Raw genomic sequence first — 17,201 nt, 5'->3', positions numbered from 1 at the left:
TGATTGGCCCCATTCTCAGCTCCTTTTTGGAAGGAGCAGGAAGCAAAGACAGTTTGGGGATATCTTTGTGCTTCCCATGGTTCAGGCCCGTGGAGTTTTTATATGGATTTGGAATTCAAAGCCAAAGTGGGGAAGAAACCAACCTTTGTAATCAATTCCTCAGCATTTCCTTGGTTTGTTCCCTGCTTCCCCTTGGAAGTGGGTGTGGAGGAACACCTTTGGAGCAGGTGGAGCTGTGAGGGGCTGGGATCTGGGATAAGAGGTCAGGAAACTCCCAAACCTTTGGATAACAAAGGGGCTATGGCACAGCCAGGTGAGGGACACTGATGGATGTGGCAGGAGCTGAGGATTCGGGAAAAAAGCAAAACTTTTTGCATGGGAGGGGATAAAAAACCAGGAATTCTTTGTTGAGGAACCTCAGAGGCACCAGCTCGGGCTGTTCCTGTGTGGCTGCACCAGGAATAAACTGATTTGAGCTGGACATCCAAGACTCTGCCTTGGGAAACCTGGGGTGGAACCGGGGAAATCTGAATGGATTTCAGCGGCCACAGTCTCGGGGTGGGAGTGTGACTGCCAGAGAATCTCAGGAATGTCAGACTGGGAAGGTTCCTAAACAACGAGACTGGTACCAGATCACGGAATCCTGGAATGGTTTGGAAGTTTCTTCAACAGCGAGATTGGTACCAGATGACGGAACCATGGAATCCTGGAATGGTTTGGAAGGTTCCTTAACAGCAAGACTGTACCAGATCATGGAATCATGGAGTGGTTTGGAAGGTTCCTCAACACTGAGATTGGTACCAGATCATGGAATCCTGGAGTGGTCTGGAAGGTTCCTAAACAACGAGACTGGTACCAGATCACAGAATCCTGGAGTGGTCTGGAAGGTTCCTTAGCAACAAGACTGTACCAGATCATGGAATCATGGAGTGGTTTGGAAGGTTCCTCAACAGAGAGATTGGTATCAGACCATGGAATCCTGGAATCCTGGAATGGTTTGGGTGGGAAGGGACCTTAAAGTCCATCCAGTTCCCATCCCTGCCATGGGACACCTTCCACTTTCCCAAGTTTTACACGAGCTGTTTTGAGGGAGCACCCTCTGCTAATAACTCCGGGGTTTGGCCTATTTTAAGCCTATTTCTGCCTCTTTTAAACTATTATAAGGCTGAGTGTTGAGGGAGATCTTGGTGTAAATTAAATCCAGCCCCATTATCCATTATCACCCTCATCCTTTGCCTTTCCTGTCCCCACCTCTTTTCCCTGAATTCAAATAATTGAACAAACCTGACTTTGGGGTGGGCTTTGAGCTCCTCGTCCTCACTGGTTCCTCTCTGGCTGCTTCAATCACTCTGCCATTTGTAAACTTGGAGCGTGGATAGAGCATTTTCCGGGGAAAACTGAGGTCTGACTTTGAATTCCCGCTTTCCTGGAGCTCACATGGATTCCCGGAATGTCTCTGGGCATGGCACAGACCCTGTTTTCGATAATGCTCCTGTGACCAGAAAAACCAGAGCAGCCCTTCTGCCCCAGAAAGCAATTTAAGATTTAATTAATACTTGAGGGCCGTGCCGCTCCAGTGAAACGAGCAGGAAGGTCTCCTCATTTCAGGCCCTAAGTGCCCTACATTTGCCGCTAATTAAAGCAGAAATTTGATATTAAAAAAACAATTTTAAAAAAAGAAAATAAAAGAAGGAATCCAGATTTAAACTGAGGGCTGAGCAGCCCCTGTATTGCTTGGGTGTCTTTTATAGCTGGTGTTAAATGTAAAGTGGTGGAGCCTCGGAGATGGAAATCGGGAATGAGAACTTGGATATATTTTCTTCCCTCCTAAAAATACCTCTGTCTATGAGGAGGGTTTGCTCTGGGGTGATTAAGTGGTTCATTGGTGCCGTAATAGTTACAGAAATTCAAGGAAAACAGTGCTGGAATGAAAGGAATCTCTGGGTATTTGTGTGGCTTCTGTGTGGAAGCAGCACCTGATACCGATTTTCTTTTTTTTCCTTTTAGGTTGATTTGATTTTTAGAACTCATTTAAAAATCAAACCTGCTGTGTTCCCCTTTGTTCAGAGGTTCTCTACTCCCACTGGGTGCATTTCACAGGGCCTGACCTGCTTCTAGGAAAGGGGTTTCAGCTTTTTTGGAATTCTCATCCTCCATCCCTCAGGGAGGATGGACAGTGTGATTCCAGAAGGGATCAGGTGTCCAAGAGTCTTCAGCTCTAAGGTTTTAAAAGGTTTGGAGAACAAATTTCCAATGGATTTTGTAAAATCACTCCTCCAAACTTCCCCCTGTGCCACTCACGGCCACATTTCCAGGTTGTTCCACTTTGCTTGGGATGGGTTGAATTTTTATTCCTTGTTTGAATTTGGCCATTTCGATGCCTGGCCAGGAAGTGACTTTTTTAATGATGTTTTGCTCAAAATGCACAAGACCTGCTCTAAGTGTCTCTCCCTCCTCAATGAGCTGCTCCTCTTGTCCTGACCCAGCTTCCCATTCCCAATCCAGGGCTGAAAAATTGGGAGAACCATCCCCTCCTCCTCCCTTTGGCTCTGGGGGCTGCACCTGCCCAGCATTTTCTCCCTGCCATAAATCAGGATGGGAACTTGCTCCACAGATTACTTCAAAAACATCAGAGACCTGACATATTTCTGGGATCATGACCGTGGTACCCTGGGATGAGAGGGAGTTCGCTTCCCTCACATTTTTTCCGTGGGAAATGAGGGTGGGTTCTCCTTTCAGCACGGTGTGCCCGTGATGGATGGGATAAAGCAGGCCAGAAGTTTAGTTTTTATGATTTATAGGAGCCCTGCACTCACCTATTTTTCCTCTGGCTCCTGTGGTGTGGTGCCAGGGAGGCTGTAAACAGCCCATTGCCCCTTCCAGGAGTGTGCAGCCATTGACCCCAGCGCTTCTCTGTGTGATCGATCCCGGATTCCTGGCACGGAGGAATTCCTCTGGGAGGAGGGAAAGTGGTTTTTTGCTCTCTCTGTACATGGGGGCTGCCAGCACTTCATAAAACCAAATTTTTTGTGGCCTTTCCCTGTGTACAGAGCTGGCTGTGCTTTAGAAGGGAATTGCTGGAGCTTTTAAAGAGTAAATCGACTTCCCATTCAGAGAGAAAATGTTTAGCGCCTCAAAGAGGTGGGTCCAGGCTTCTTAATAACATTTTCATTTCATTCATGGCCTTGAACCCCTTGACAAAGTGATATTAATGTAATAATTGCCGGGTTATGTACAGTGCCTTGCCTGCCGTGACCCAGCTGGGTTCATGGCTGTGTTCCATGGCCTTGGAGATCTTTTCCAACCTAAATATTCTTTTCTAACCTAAATATTCTCTGAAATCATGGAATAAAACCATGTCCTACCCACAAAACCAGGTCTTTGGCTGTGGGTGGCAGTCACCCCATCCAGCAGGGCAGGGAGGTGCCTGGGCTGGGCCCGTGGGGGATTTCAGGGTGCAAAAGCTGAATGAAAAGGGTTCAGAGCGACCCTAAAATGAAAATGGCTCAGAAGGACCCTAAAATGAAAATGTTTCAGTGACGTTAAAATGCAAACACGGAGCAGCAGCAAAGACTGAGCCTCTGTTTTCAGAGGGCTCAAGGCAGGGCCTGGACTTTGGGGGGATTTCAGGGTGATTCAAGCAAACCTGCTGTGGGTCACAGGTGCCATAAATGTGTTTAAGCACCGTGACAGGGAAGAATATTTGGGAGAGGAGCTTCTTTTCTGCCTCTTCCTTCACACTTGCCATCTCCTTAATTAATTCACCCACAAGCAGAGCAACTTCCTTGAGCTGGGAAGAGTTAAAGGGCCTGGAGCTGGGGAGAGGTGTCTGAATTTGCCTCTTTCTCTTCCAATGTGACCCTTTGCACTTCTTAAACCTCAAAATTGGGCCATGGACCACTGCAGAGTCATGAATATAGCCCTGGCTGCAGCGAGGAATCAGAGACTTTTAATTTTTTTATGCTTTTTTCTGCTTATCCTGCTGCTAAGAAAGGGCAGGGAGAGAAGTACAGAGAACCGAGACTCTTCTGAGGACTCGTGGGCATTGTTTTGGGGACTCCATGGAGTGTCCACAGCAAAGACACAGCACAGCTCTCGCTGTAGCAGCACCATGAAGGAGTAAAACTTATTCCAGGATGGCCACAAGAAATTTCTGATTGTTTGGGATGCTGTGGAGCGGGAAAAGCAGGTGTAGGAATGAAGAACAAGTGCTTGGTGTGTTTGATGCACTGAGAATGTGTCCCAGGCAGCCTCCTCTCTTCAGCAGCCTGGGATAAATCAATCACTCGCTGATAAAAGTTCTTTTTCTCTTTGTTTAATCTTAATTTTTCTTCTTGCAGCCTCCCCTGCTCACAGAAAGTTAAAGAATCCAGATTCACAGAGGCACCTGTGACTCTGGGCTGGTTTGAAAGGCACAGAATCCTGGAATGGTTTGGGTTGGAAAGGACCTTAAAGCCCACCCAGTGCCACCCCTGCCATGCCCAGAGACACCTCCCACTGTCCCAGGGTGCTCCAACCTGGCCTTGGACACTGCCAGGGATCCAGGGGCAGCCACAGCTCCTCTGGGAATTCCATCCCAGCACTTCTTACACCCTCACAGGGAGGAATTCCTTCCCAATATCCCATCCAGCCCTGCCCTCTGGCACTGGGAAGGAATTCCCTGTGTCCTGTCCCTCCAGCCCTTGTCCCCAGTCCCTCTCCAGCTCTCCTGGAGCCCCTTTAGGCCCTGGGAAGGGGCTCTGAGGTGTCCCTGGAGCCTTCCCTTCTCCAGGTGAACACCCCCAGCTCTCCCAGCCTGGCTCCAGAGGTTCTCCAGCCCTTGGAGCATTTCCATGACCTCTGGACTGGCTCCAGCAGTTCCACATCCTCCTGATGTTGCTTTTTCCCCACAAAGTCCCCTCACACAACAGTGAAAACAAAACCTGTGAGAATTAGTCCTTAAAACTGTAAAATAACTTTTTCCTTAATTACAATTCCCCCTGGCTGTTGTTTGATTGGGGTTTTTTTCCTGGGAACCCATTTTGGTTGTTCTCTACCCCAAGAAGGATTTGTTGGGAAGAGAAGCCAAAGGCACTGCTGGAATCAGACAGGCCAAGGCACTGGCAAAGTTTTTGCCTTAAAATCCATGGAAATAAATGTAATCCTGTCAGCATAATTAGTCTGATGAGGAAAAGTGACCTTTCTAGCAGGGAACAAAATTGCATGGTCATGGCCCATGATTTGACCTTCTCTGAGCCCTCCCTCCACACCGCTAATGAGGATTGTGCTGGATCCTGTTGACAGCCAGGATGGTGGTGGGATGTAAGTGGCTCCTGGAAACCAAGCAAAATATTTTAAAAAATATTATAAAAAGCCCCTGTTAACGTAACTCCTCCTGCTGCAGTAATTGGTGAGAGCTTGACACCGTTTTTTCACCCCCAGTTCCTTGTGGAGCCTGAGGTTTGTTCTCTGTAACATCCCAAAGCTACTGAGACCCTAAAAATAATTTTAAAAGGGCCCTTAAGCTTCATGTTTTTCGGATTCAAAAGAGCTCAGGGCCTGAACAATTGGCATTTCCACCTTATTTTTCCCACCTTCCAAGTTAAGGGTTTGTTCATGGATTTTGAATAATGTTTTTCTTCATTTTTTTGAATAACGTCGTTTGCTCAAGGGGTGAATTTTGGTGCCACCTTCCTCAAATGCCTGAGAGAAGCCTCTCATCTGAGTTTTTATTTCTGATTTAGGGGCAGTCCTTCATGCAAGCCAGAGGAATCAGTTTGAAAATCGGCTCCTGCATCCTGGGAAACAGAGGCTGGAAAACTTTCCCTCCCCGACATCTGCCTTGCTCAGCCTGTGAAAGTCCCTGGGAGCTCTTGGATGTGTTCTAGAAAGAAATCAAGCCTTGATTTAGGACTCCAAGTGACCGGAATTTGCCATTCCCCTCCCTCCAGGGTTTATTGCTTTCCAAAATCGTGTCTCTTCCGGGTAAATTTATTTAAAATGGTCTTCCCTGGGTTTTGTTTTACTTAATTTGAGAGTTTCAGGGGCTGTGGTGGTTCTGCCAGCAGAGATTCCACACCCTCAGGAGCAGCAGCTCTTTCATTGCCTCCCCAGTTGTAAGAACTTCTCGAATTTGTGAGGATTTGGGGATAAATTAAGCTCTACCCACAGGTTTAGGTGATTTGCACAGGGGAGGAGTAATTCGTGCTCAGTTTTGACATTTTATTTCCTATTTCCCACCTGTTTCTGGCATTACAAACTCCTCGTTGACTCCTTTCCACAGACTTGGAACATCCAAATAATTACTTTGTTAACTGCAAAGGGAAGGAAACTCTGTTTCTGCCGTGGCTCCCAGTGCTCCATCCCAAACGGAATGTCTAGGCAGGATCACAGCGTGAGTGTCTCCAGCTAAAACTATCCCAAAAGTTGTGGGTTTCCACTTCTACTCCTTTGGAACAAACCTGTTCCCTCTGCAAAAGGCAACACAGGTGTTGGAAAACCCTCTCTGTTGTTTTTAGTGTCAGATGGCCAGGAAAAGTCATGGATTTTTCAGTGTTTCCAGGGGTTGTGGTGGTGGTGGAGTGGGAATCTCGGTGGTCTCGCCTCTCATCGAAAGTGAAAGCTGGTGCTTAAAATTCCAACAGATCCCACAGCTCCCCCTCTGCAATCACAGGGATTAATTATTGAGGCTGTTTTCAGGAAAAGGGGGGTTTTAATGACTCTTTAGAGGGATGGGAAATGATTTTGATTCCATTTCTGCAGGGGATGCCAAAGGACAGGTGGCTCCAGGCTGGAATATTCCAGGTAATGAGGCCCTGGGGGATAAATCCCACCAGTCCCACACCCAGGACATGCCTGGCAGGAAGGAGGCTGGTCCTGATTTATTTGATGTGTTGTGGCCGCTCTGCTGATGGAGCAGGAGCAATATCCCACACTGATCATCCAGGAATTACTGGGAAACATCAGGAAAACTCATTGTTCCCACTCAGGGAGCACCAGCTGCCTTTAAACGTTGTCTTTGCAGCACTCAGGCTGCTGTGGATCGGGATATTGATGGGATTTAGCAATAAAATTCCCGAAAAATGTGCTGCAACCTGGACACAGCAGGAGGGACTCGACCCTCTGCATCACCAAGGTCTTCAAAGCACATCCAGCACCTCCAGGGATGCTCCCACACTCAGAAAATGAACTTTAAAAAATGTCCAATTGCTTGGGTTTGTCTGGGGGTTATTTTTTATCCAAAAACGCCAGATAAATTCAGAGATCTGTGGGCTGCATCTCATTATTAAAATAACTTCGGAGCCAGGATGAGGCTGAAAGTCAGAGATGCACTTCTGATGAAAGAAGAAAAAAAGACACAAAGGAAAAAAAAATATCCTTGGAAATTTTACTTTTGAGGAAAAACGTTTGGTGTCAGCACTTGGCACTCTTGGAGCCAGACTCAGTGATCCTGCAGGACCCTTCCAGCTCAGGATATTCCACGATTTTGTGTTCTGTGACAGCACCAAGAGGGTGTTTGGCTCTCACCTCCCTGCGCAGGCACACAGGTTGATTTTTGTGTTTCATTCTTTGCCTTCTAAAGGAATTAAGTGTCTCTTGTAGCTCTGGTGCTTTGGCAGGGGCTGCAGACACGGAGCTGCTTCTCCACCGCTGAGATGCTCCTGGTACCCTGGGAGCCATTTGGGAATTGTCTGATAAGGCAGGGAACTGGATTTATGGCATTTTGATCACACAGAGAGGACACAGGTTTTTAGAGCAAAATTCCCCTGTTAAGAGAGGTTTGTTTGGTCGTTTTTCATGGAGCGACTGAAAAAAAAATTGTCTTTTTTCCAACTCCAGCTGCAGGTTTTGTGTTTGTGTCTCACTCCAGATAAAAGGTGTGACGCCAATAGTAAATCTTTGCCTTTGTCAAAGGATTTCCACAACTGAAAGCAAAATGGGCTTTTATTCCTCAGGGATTCACTATTTCTGCAGATCAGGTGGAGAGAAAAGGGGTGACAATCTCCCCTGCAACAAAAGAATTAAGGAGTTCAATTTATTAAGTTAATCAAAATAGTGCCGAAGGAAACCTGATCGCAGCCTGTCCCCCCAGGAGGAGTGACGTGATTATAAAGGGCTTTTATCCTGAGTGACAATGAAACAGCAGTTCCTGATAGCTGGGAGTTATTTAGGGAAAAAAATCTCAAAACTGAAGGTGAACTCTTTAAAGTGACTCTAAAAATCACCTTCTCTGGAAGTTAAAAAAACCGTGCGGATGTTTGGCATTTGGGGACATGGCTCCGGGTGACCCTGGGATGGTGCTGGGTTATGGCTGGACTTGATCTGAGAGGTCTTTTCCAACCTTAACAACCCCATGATCCTGTGAAGTGAGTGAGAATTTGGAGAAATTCCTACAGTTGTGCTTTATCCATCACTGGGAAGACACAACAAAACCCCACTCTAAGACCGGGGTAAATTTACTTCATATTTGGCAAATAACTCCACATGGAGCAGGAGGAACCACGAGCTCCATGTCCTGCTCCAAGTGACCGCCTGCCTTCCCTGCCCTGCCTCAGTTTCCCCATTTTCCTGGGAGGGAGAGGCCCTTCCCTGTGTTTTAGGGCCATTCTGCTCCGTGGATGTTCGACAGGAGCCGTGGCATTGCCATCCCCAGGATCCCTGCCCGTGCCTGTTTTCCCAGCTGTGCCCGTGATGGTTTAAGAGTGGAATTCTGCTGCCACATCCCCTGCTGGACACATCAGGGCTGCCTCATTAACATCGATCCCAAACTCCGGCACTGACGAGTTCCTCTCCGTGCGCTGCCACCGTGACCCACTTTCCTTTCTTAGATCAAAGCTGCCCACGAGCAGCAGCGATTCCATTCTGCTCTCCACTCCCACGCATTCCCCTTCCCAAACACTTCATTCCGCTCGCTGAACTTTGTGCCTGTGATTGTTGCCGCACGTCACTGATCCGCTTTAAACAGCGCCTTTAAAGCCTTTCCGTTGGGATTTCGGGAGAATGGAAGTGGTAATGAGGGAAGGGAGAGCATCCAGCAGGAGTTCATGGATGCAGCCACACAGCCCCGCGTCTCTCCGTGGGATCTGGGATGTTCATGCCCATAAAGGGGCTGGTTTTTCCTTTAAAGATCCTGTTCTGTTTGGATTCGCTCAGGCACCGGCCAGGACCAGACACCTGGAAGCATCTGGAAATCCAGAAGCTCTGAGTTGGTTGAGCTCTTGATTTTCCTGATACCTCAGTGTGATATGGAAAGAAACTCTTTTTGTCCCAATAAGTTATTATGGATGCTCAGGAATTCTCATTCCGTTTTCTCCAGGGTTTATTTCGTCACACTTTCCCACATTTTCCCCACACACAATACCACACTTGGTGTTTTCCCCCTCTCTAAGATGAACACCGTGATCTTTTCAATATCTGCAGCACTGGCATTAAAAAAAAAAAATAGGCTTTAAATCATTCCATAAAATGTAATAGGAAATGTTGGCTGTGCCATGGAATTCTGCTGCTCCAACCCTACAGAAAGGTTATCATTTTCTATCACAAATACAGAATTTAATGCACTTCCTGGGAAATCCTATCGGGATTTACTCCTATTAAATTCTATAGGACTGGAAATGCCCCCAGGGATTACTCTGGTAACAGCAAGAGACCGTTTTGGGGGGATGGATCTCAGGCTGTTTCCCAGCTTCTTTTTGCAGTTATCTGGGAAAACTTTATCACCCCTCTCTAATTTCTCAGCTGTCTTTCCTTTCTGAAAAACACCTTTGAGATCCCTCTCTGGTGGAATTTCCGATTATGAGGCTGTCAGGAGTGTAAATATTTCATAGGTGATGATTTGCCTTGCCAATAAATCAGCACTTCCTGAAGTCCCCTGGAACTTTTGGGGCCGGGTTGATGAAATGTTGTCAGTTCTTGGCCCAGCTCGTTGCTTCTGCATCCTCTGCTCTGCTTTCCCAACGTGGATCTGATTTTGCTGTATTTTGTGTCTCTGAGGGGTGGATCCCTTCCAGGAGGTGTTTCCAGAGGCGGTGAAGGAAATTCCATGTATTGGTCCTCAATCTTTGTCCTTGTTGCTTCCCAACTGTGGTGCCAGCACTGGTCAGTGCCTTCTCCTCTGATAGCAAAGGGTTTGGTGAGCCCTTCTTGAGGTCCAGAGTTCCCCAAAAAAAACTTCTGTGAAAGTCATAAATCCAAAAAGTTCTGTGGAAATCATAAAATCATGGAATGGTTTGTGTGGGAGGGACCCTAAAGGTCATTTTGTTCCACTCCCCTGCCACGGGCAGGGACACCTCCCCTATCCCAGGTTGCTCCAGCCTGGCCTTGGACACTGCCAGGGATCCAGGGGCAGCCACAGCTGCTCTGGGAATTCCAGCCCAGCCCTTCTTACACCCTCACAACCAGGAATTTCTTCCCAATCTCCCATCCAACCCTGCCCTCTGGCACTGGGAAGCCGTTCCCTGTGTCCTGTCCCTCCATCCCTTGTCCCCAGTCCCTCTCCAGCTCTCCTGGAGCCCCTTTAGGCCCTGCCAGGGGCTCTGAGCTCTCCCTGGAGCCTTCCCTTCTCCAGGCTGGACATTCCCAGCTCTCCCAGCCTGGCTCCAGAGGTTCTCCAGCCCTTGGAGCATCCTGGCATCCCTTCCCTCCAGCACAGCAACCACACCATGGAGCTTGGTGCCATTGCCAAAATTGAAACGGGGACATGAAAACTCACGGATGAAAGGGTGCAGAAAGAGCTGGAGCATTTCTTCAGAGAGGGAATGACTCCATGGCAATTCCTTCAGTCTCTCAGTGAGGTCCTGATTTATTCCCGGAAGGAGGAAGGTGAGCACAAGCCCATGGGATCACAGAAATCCCAAAATGCTTTGGGTTGGCAGCGACCTTAAAGAAAACGCCTCATTCCACCCCTGCCATGGGCAGGAGCACCTTCCATAGACCAGGGTGGTCCAAGCCCATCCAGTGTGGGGCAGTTCCATCCAGTGTGGGGCGATTCCATCCAGTGTGGGGCGATTCCATCCAGTGTGCGGCAGTTCCATTCAATGTAGGGCAGTTCCATTCAGTGTGAGGCGATTCCGTCCAGTGTGGGGCGATTCCGTCCAGTGTGGGGCGATTCCATCCAGTGTGGGGTAATTCCATCAAATGTGGGGCGATTCCATTCAATGTGGGGCGATTCCATCCAGTGTGCGGCAGTTCCATTCAATGTAGGGCAGTTCCATTCAGTGTGAGGCGATTCCATCCAGTGTGGGGCGATTCCATCCAGTGTGGGGTAATTCCATCAAATGTGGGGCGATTCCATTCAATGTGGGGTGATTCCATCCAGTGTGGGGAGATTCCATCCAATGTGGGGCGATTCCATCCAGTGTGCGGCAGTTCCATCAAATGTGGGGCAGTTCCATCCAGTGTGGGGCGATTCCATCCAGTGCGGGGAGATTCCATCCAATGTGGGGCGATTCCATCCAGTGTGGGGCGATTTCATTCAATGTGGGGTAATTCCATCCAATGAGGGCGATTCCATCCAGTGTGGGGCGATTCCATCCAGTGTGGGGAGATTCCATCCAATGTGGGGTGATTCATCCAATGAGGGCGATTCCATCCAGTGCGGGGCGATTCCATCCAGCATGGGGCATTTCCAGAGCATTTCCTAAGATGGGAATTCCATCTGACGCTCCACACCTTGGCACCATCACCAGGGGGGTTTTGTTGCAGGGACCTGGGTGTGGAAGAGATGAGATGGATCTGGAGGTGTGAACTTGGAAGGGACGAGGGAGAGCTGGATCAGAGTCCTACCCTGGGAAACAAAAGTGATGCAGTGATGAGGGGCAGTGATAACACTCAGTGATAACACTCAGTGATAACACTCAGTGATAAAATGCAGCTCTGCAGGCTGGGAAGGCTCATGTTCCTCTGGGATTTGGGATGTTCACATTCCCTTTATCTCTTCCCTCCTGGAGATCAGCTCCAGTGGGGGATGTCTCTCCTCATGTGAGGGTTTCTCCTGAGGGTCCTTCCAGCCCTGTCTCTGCTCCATGAGGACCACATTTATTCCAATTCCATGGAAATTATGGATTTCACCAAAACCCACTTTCTGAGAGTGCTCTTTGCTCCCTCATTCCCACAGCAGTGAATCCTCCTCTGTATCCCGGTGTTGCTTTGTTGAAGCAGAAAATGAGCTCTTGGCTGGATGTAAAGTGTGAGAACAGCAATATTCCCTATTCCCTGAGTGATCCTGCCTGGCACACGGAAAAGGTGAGCACATCCAGCCCTGCTTGTCTTTGATTCCCTGGATAGGCTGAAATACGCCTGAACTCCTCACATTGTAATTAGGAGCAAAGAGGTTGAGCCACAGGATATAATTTTAAAACATCTGAGTGTCTTAGGAGAGAAGAAATCATCATTTCTTCCAAAATATCCTTTAAAAAAAATCTGATTTCATGCCGTGTTCTCATCCAAGGCCTGTGCTGGCTCATTTTGGCACTTTGGGAATGAATCATCGGCTCCAATTGTCTTGTCTAGGAATTCCCATCTATCAACATCCTTCTAAGAAACTGCAAGGAAAACAAAAAAAACAAAATTAACTTCCAGCCCCCCTTCTTCAGTCCCCTGTACCTGACTCAGATGAGATCAGGGATTTTATTTCCCTGGCCAGAGCCTGGGAATTTTTCCCTATATTAAAAATAACCCAACACAGCCTCCCGCAGCAGATCAGGATCTTTCACAAAGCCTGATTTTATCTTGCAAGAGATAATCTTGCTTCTTCATTAGGAGCTATGGGACTATCTGGGAAACATTCTCCTTGGAAAAAAACAGGCCTGGGTGGTCTGAAGCAGAAAATGTGTTGGCTCATCCTTTTAGTGGCTTTTCTGCATTGGTGGCAATGAAGATTTTTTCAGGTAGCGACAAAAAAAAGAGATAAAATTGGTTTTTTTCCCTCTAAACCCAAAGCACGGAGTCCATCAGGTTCTATCCTGAATTGATGGAAAATGGATTCTGGAATGTTTAGGGGAAAAAAAATCTGTGTTTTCAGAAGGATAAGAGGAAGCAATTCCACAAGAACAGGTGGACTGGACCCTGTTTTCCTCCCCAGGCAGAGCTGCTGGGCTCCGTGGGTTCCATTTAAGATGATCCAGGAGAATGTGCCTCCTTGGACAGGTGACATTCAAGGCGCCGTGGTGGCTCCTCTCACCTAAACCCAAAGCTGAAGCTTAGTCCGAGCCTCAGGCGGGGATTACCCAGCCCAGGCATCAGGCTGGGCCCCCGTGAGTTGTTTAATTCCCCCCTTGATCCAGATGGTCCCAGCTCACTCCGAACCCAGCCAGTCTGGCCCTTCCTTCCAGCCGGTTTGGGTTCTTTGATTCCCCTTTCCCCCCCAGTAACCAAATCGTGTTGGACATTTCCCGCTGAACACACGGAGAGTCTCTGAAACATCCAACGCTTTATCCCCAGGAGCCCCTCAGGAGCTGCTTTTTTTAATGGATTAACTATGACAGGGACTGCACTCCCACAGTTTTTAAAATATACAATAAGTATATTACATACTTTTAAGGCTATAAATAAGATTTATACACAACCCATGGGGATTTTCCATTAAAACTTCATAAATCACATTGTACATTATCCTTTTTAATCCTCAGCCTTGCCGTGGTAGTCACCAGAAAATATATTTAACCCTGTATAAAATTGATGATAAGCACGGAGAAAGAATGTTAACGAGAGCTTTTATGGGTTCTGTATTTTCCTAGCCTGATCCATTCTTTTTCCTGGCAATTATTTGTAATAGGAGTAGTTATCTCCTGCCCTTTATTAACTGAAAACTCAGGTGCTCTGCCTAGAACGGAGCCAGTACAGCCCAGGCTGAGCTTTTCCTGCCTAATCCTCTCTTTAGCTGGGGGGGTTTGGTGCTTGGAGAAGGCAATTTTCACACTGCACGTCTCATCCACACTCTTCCTGCTGATTCAGCTCCTCCTTCGAGTGAATGGCATCTGGAGAGGAACGTAGATTTAATTGTTATCGTGGAATTAAAGCCCCATCCAAGGTGAACCTTCCAGCTCTCGGCTGTGGATGCCCAGGGAAGGGAATCAATTTTAAAAGTTGTTTTTTAAAGTCCTGGTTTTAAAAGATCTTCAGAGCTCGGTGCTGCTTTGCTGTCATGTCTCAAGCTCTGCCCAGTCCATGCCTTTCCCACCCCTTTCTCAGCAGATCATTTTCTCCAGAAATACTTTTGTCCTCTGCAAAGATCTCTTAAAGATCCACTTCTCCTTCTTCCTTCTGCTCCTTGTCACTGTGGCTGCCCCTGGATTCCTGGAAGTGTCCAAGACCAGACTGGACACTGGGGCTTGGAGCTCCCTGGGACAGTGGGAGGTGTCCCTTCCCATGGCAGGGGTGCCACTGGATGGGCTTTCAGGTTCCTCCCAACCCAAACCATTCCAGGATTCCATGATTCTAAAAAATTCCCATTTTAGATGCTGTAAATTGCAAAGATTGGAGGAGGAATTTGAAATTGTTGGGGGACCAGAACACGTCAGGAGTGATTTTCTCAGTGCCCTTGGTGGCATCCAAGCCACTGCCCTTCTCCTCCTAAGGACAGGGAAAATTATCCAGATCAGTGAAATTCCAATAATCTGAAAGTTTTACAGTTTATAGAAGGATCCAACCTCCAAGTGCTTCCCACTGCCAGAGGGCAGGGTGGGATGGGATACTGGGAAGGGATTCCTCCCTGGGAGGGTGGGGAGGGGCTGGGATGGAATTCCCAGAGCAGCTGGGGCTGCCCCTGGATCCCTGGAAGTGCCCACGGCCAGGTTGGACAGAGCTTGGAGCACCCTGGGACAGTGGGAGGTGGATGCGCTTTCAGGTCCCTTCCCACCCAAACTATTCCAGGATTCCATGGTGATGCCTGGCTCTCCAGTAGAGAGTTCACAGCGTGGGAAGGATCCGGGTGCAAATGATGATGGAATCCTTGGCTGTGTCTGAAACACTGGGAACAGCTCCGTGTTGTCACCTTGCACTTCTCACCCAACCCTTCATTTATTAATTTTAGATATTTTCTCCTCTTTCCGTGCATTTAGGCTGGGAGCTCTTTAAACCCAGGACCATCTCCTCTCACTTGGAAGCGTGGAAGGCAAGGATACAATCCACAGTCACGGTCCTTTAGGAAAACCTGATCCCTGCAAGGTGATGTCGGAGCGAACGCGTTCCCTCCATGTGTTAAATGGGATCCAGGAGGGAGCTAGAGAGAAAATAATGTGGAAAAATTCCTGGAAACAGCAGGATGCTTTTAAAACCCCAGGAGACGCGGGGCAGCTGCCTCCCCACCAGGAGCCACTGGCAATGGGACTTAATTAGCAGATCCCTTCCCGTGCTGCAGCAGGGAAGATGCTTTGTGGGAAAGCACCAGCGGTAAGGGTTGGGAGGAGGCGCCTCAGCCCCGTGGAGACAAGGAGCAATCGGGAATGTGCTCCAGAGGCTCTCAGGAACAAGCAGCTCTGATTAGCTCCGTGCCAGCCCAGCCAAAATAATTCGTCAGGCTTGGAAAGCTCCGCTTAGGAGGAAAACGGGAGGAGTTTTGGGATCTACAGGTGTTCCGTACCCAATTCTAGCAGTTGTTCCATGCCCAATTCCAGCAGTTGTTCCATGCCCAATTCCAGCAGGTGTTCCATACCCAATTCCAGCTGCCCGGATGCTGCGGTGGGCGGGATGGATCCTGCCCTGGAGTGGGTGGCAGGGAAGGACTTCCCTGATTTTCCTCAGCTCCTGCTCGGCTGGTTCCGTCAGGGGATCAGGGCTTGTCTGATCATGCAAATGAGGGTTTCCTCACCCCGTGCAAACAAGGTGGAGATTATAAATAAAGTTAATTAAGAACTTAGCAGCAGAACCCTGCTAATATGGACTGTGCCAATACCTGTCCAGGAAAACCTGGAGGTGAAGCTGACTTGGAAAATACTGGCACAATCCCTGTTTGTCCCCTGGGATTGTCTAGGGATGAAAAAAGCAGCAGAGTTGTGGAGTGATGGGAGGGTTTATCCAAAAAAAGAGGAATTAAGGTAAATATGAACCTGTTTGAACCTGAGTTTAGGTCAGAACTGATCTCCAGTGAGTCTTTAATCCATGGGACAGCAGGCTGGGAAATGGGCGGAATTCCAGTGTGAGAAGTTCCCATGGAGGGCTCGATAGGTGGTGCTCCCATCACAGGTGAGGGATGGATTCCAGAGTGATATGGGAGGCAGCAGAGAAAATCATGGAATCATTTAGGTTGGAAAAGGCCTCCAAAACCATCGATTCCAGCCTTTTTCACAGCCCTGAATGGAGAAGGTGATCCTGGGAGATGCTGGTCTGGAACAGCACCCAGAGACCCAGAAGTCTCCTGGTTTTATTGGGGAAAAACTCCATGTTCCCCCTCAGCTTCCCAGACCTGCACGTGAGTTCCTGCCCAGAGGTGGGAAGGCTGCACAGAAGGATCCTTGGACGCTGCAGCAGGACGGGAAGGATGGGAAGGACAGGAGGGAATGGGAAAGATGCCAGCTGCTGTCACACAGAGGGAGGCACTTGAGGAGTTCTGGCCCTCGTGTGCCAGCAGCTGCTCCCGCAGCCCTCGGAAGGTGCCAGATGCTGCCTGGGCAACCACAGCTCCTCTGGTTTGTGTGTCCTGCTCGGAATTTACAGCCTGGAACGTTGGTGAGGGACAATCTCGCGGTGCTGAGCAGACTCAGCTCAGCCAGGTCACCTGAAAGCGCCTTGGCTGATCCAGGGTGAGCTCCCCCCCATCCACAGAGGATTCCTGGCATTGCTTCCGTGTCTTCAGGATTGTCACGACCTTGGTGGATCCTTTGTTCAGCATTTAAGTTTGGAGGGAATAATCTTTTGTTTCAGGGATCATCTACCTGAAGGAGCCAACAAAAATGATGGAGAGAGACTGTTTACAAGGGATGGAGGGACAGGACACAGGGAATGGCTTCCCACTGCCAGAGGGCAGGGTTGGATGGGAGATTGGGAAGGAATTCCTGGCTGGGAGGGTGGGGAGAGGCTGGGATGGAATTCCCAGAGCAGCTGTGGCTGCCCCTGGATCCCTGGCAGTGCCCAAGGCCAGGCTGGAGCACCCTGGGACAGTGAGAGGTGTCCCTGCCCAGGGCAGGGGTTGGAGTGGGGATGATCTTAAAGGCTCCTCCCAACCCAAACCATTCCAGGATTCTGTGATCCGGAACATAGGGAAGAGGATCATTCCCAGGAGCACT

The 17,201-nt window shown here is 48.7% G+C and overlaps 1 long non-coding RNA gene across 1 annotated transcript in view; it reads left to right on the top strand.

Annotated features, from left to right (window-relative positions):
- Window positions 1-16,938, top strand: part of LOC116435713 — a 33,657-nt gene extending 16,719 nt beyond the window's left edge. The window contains exon 3 of the long non-coding RNA XR_004236826.1: window positions 15,039-16,938. This is a non-coding gene — a long non-coding RNA (uncharacterized LOC116435713). The remainder of the gene's footprint in view (window positions 1-15,038) is intronic.
- The last annotated feature ends 263 nt before the right edge of the window (window positions 16,939-17,201 follow it).

This window comes from Corvus moneduloides, chromosome 27 (genome assembly GCF_009650955.1).
Source record: "Corvus moneduloides isolate bCorMon1 chromosome 27, bCorMon1.pri, whole genome shotgun sequence".
NCBI classification, from domain to species: domain Eukaryota; kingdom Metazoa; phylum Chordata; class Aves; order Passeriformes; family Corvidae; genus Corvus; species Corvus moneduloides.
Note: the sequence above shows the minus strand (reverse complement) of the source record. Positions and strands in the feature narration are given on the sequence as shown.